Genomic DNA, 2528 nt, shown 5'->3' with positions numbered 1-2528 from the left:
ACTGACAAATATCAACAGGGACCATCTACATATAATTAAGGCTTACTTGCCAATGATGTTCTTCAGTGCAGATGCATTCACAATGCTTGAACTATTGTGGGAATTGATAGATTGACTGCTGCGAGTAATGAGTATAGTGGACAGAGGCACTACAAATGTAGTATGTGGACAGTAAGTTGGAAATGTGGGTCTCATGGGGAGTGGGTGAGAGATAAGTCCCTGATGTTGCACTGTCATCTATGCCCTTGATGGCTCAGTTGGATAGAGCATCTGTCATGTAATCAGGAGATCCCAGGTTCAAGTCCTGGTCGGGGCACACATTTTCAACTGTCTGATGATATTTATCAATGCCTGTCAGCAGCTAAAGATCTGGATTTCATTGTAATTTCACATTTTTGAAGCATTATGTTCGTGAAATCTCTACATCTCAACTGACAGTTTGAAAAGAATAAGCCAGTTTGTTTAAATGCACTACTGGTGCTCAATTTATTTTGGTTACCAGCACGATGGCTTCCTTCATTGGAGATTCTGAAAATCTTCCTATTTTGTCATTAGGATTCTTTCTCTTGGGCATTGTATAACTCAAAAGTAAATTTTTCAAACAAAAAATATAAATACCACTGTTTTATAAAGCAAGAAAATAATATCAGAAACAAGGAACAAGCACTGGCAACAGTGAAACATGTCACACTGTACCCTCATCATTCATGTTTTACTGTCCCCTCATTATTCATGTTTCACTGTTCCCAATTGCAGGCATTTTTTTTCAAAATGGCTTCAAAAAGCACAGCCTATACCAAAATGTCAATAAAGGTGGTTTCTGTGCTGTGGAAAGACAATAATTTTGAGTGATAAGTCAAAAGTTTCATAGATGTTTGATGCTGTACACAGAAACCAACAACTGAAATATAATAAAAATTTGCTTTTCTTGCTTCTGAGAAGTAATGTACTGTGTGTGTGTTTTTTTTTTGCCTATTTTGGATGGAGGCCTATTTGACTTGTTTGACAGTCTTTTTGTTGTGCCTATCTGTGACTCAACATCTCCGTGATACTGTGAGTGGCTATTGATCTTTTTCATAATACTGTCATTATTCCATCCTAGACTTTCCATTGTTTAATGAATGTTATATAAGTTTTACATAGTTAATCAACTGGAAAAAAATCAATTTTTATATAAAATGCTTATATTTTACAACAAAGAAAACAATGTATTAATTTGTAAGTGCCTCTATCAAATGATATGTGTAATGTAAAGATTAATATTATATGACAGCCCATGAAAACAAACAATAATAGTTCTTGGTAGAAATAATATAAGCAACATTCCCTGACTGAAATTAAAATACAGTAATTCCTAACTGTATTTGACGTAAGTCCTAGCTTTGCTACTTCCTTATGGATGTGTACTGAAATAATAGTGCTAAGCAAAGTTCCACTTGAGTCTGGTTGGCTGGAAACAACATGCTCATCAGGGAAAGCACTTGACAATGCAAATCTAAATCAGTCCAGGCAACACCAGCAGTGCCTTGTTATAGAGATGAACTTGATTAAGAAGAACTGAGCTTGAATTTGCCTTCAGCTGGCCTTATATTTGTTCTCTATAGCAGTTGACATGACTAGCCTATGGTATCAACAGCTTCCCCACTGCAGACCCACTCATCTGTAATGGCTGATGTTATGCATATCTATTTGTCCACATCTTCCATTTGCACATCTGACAGATTACTGAAGTTCCTACAGTAACCTCTTGGTCTTTGATACAAGCTTCACTGTGATCATCCTTTAAGAGGTAATGTCCATTTGTTACCATTGTATTTAATACATTTCCATCAAGAATCAGCTTCTAAACTGTTTGTTCTATATAGTTTTCACAGAAGGCATTTAATATTGTTTTGTAGGATATCTTTCTCATCCACTAATTACAAAACAGTGTTTATTCCAACTGATTGTTGGCCAATTTAAGTCTCCTTCAGTGTTGACAGTTGGATAGTGGTTAATAGAAAAACCTTTTTATGAGTTTATTTCCACTATATGTACAGAGTCTTGCTCAAACAATAATGAATGCAGCTTCAATTTCCTATCTCACTGGATTAGAGTTTACTTTCCACTGCGACAAATATTTTTTTCAATTTCCCATAAGCTTACCCTTCGATATATATTTGGATTTACTCTGAGAATCTCACAGCTGTCAGTTCTGAGTTTTCAACTTGCTTTTTTACTTAGTATTATGTGAGTTACACTGCTTTTAATGACCTCTTCAAGTTATGGAGCTTCATTGCAAGTGCTACAACTGATAATTTGGATTTTAATAATCTCATCTGTGAGAGATCTTCAAAGCCAACAATGGCCAGGACAGTGGTGTGATGATCCCATGCACCTCTGTACTACATACAAATGACATGAAATGTATTCACAGTTGTGGATATGGACAACCATTAACTGTATAATGGAATGATGATGACGGAAATTTGTGCCAGACCAGTACCTCAACCTGGAATTCTGACTTACTATGAGGAGACACCTTACCA

General features: G+C 35.8%; 1 non-coding gene across 1 annotated transcript; it reads left to right on the top strand.

Moving 5' to 3' along the window:
- The first annotated feature begins 241 nt into the window (after window positions 1–241).
- Trnat-ugu lies at window positions 242–316 on the top strand. The gene has a single exon. It is a non-coding gene; the product is annotated as a tRNA-Thr (tRNA).
- Window positions 317–2528: the final 2212 nt, after the last annotated feature.

The sequence above is a fragment of the Schistocerca americana genome, chromosome 3, assembly GCF_021461395.2.
Source record: "Schistocerca americana isolate TAMUIC-IGC-003095 chromosome 3, iqSchAmer2.1, whole genome shotgun sequence".
Lineage (NCBI taxonomy): Eukaryota > Metazoa > Arthropoda > Insecta > Orthoptera > Acrididae > Schistocerca > Schistocerca americana.
Note: the sequence above shows the minus strand (reverse complement) of the source record. Positions and strands in the feature narration are given on the sequence as shown.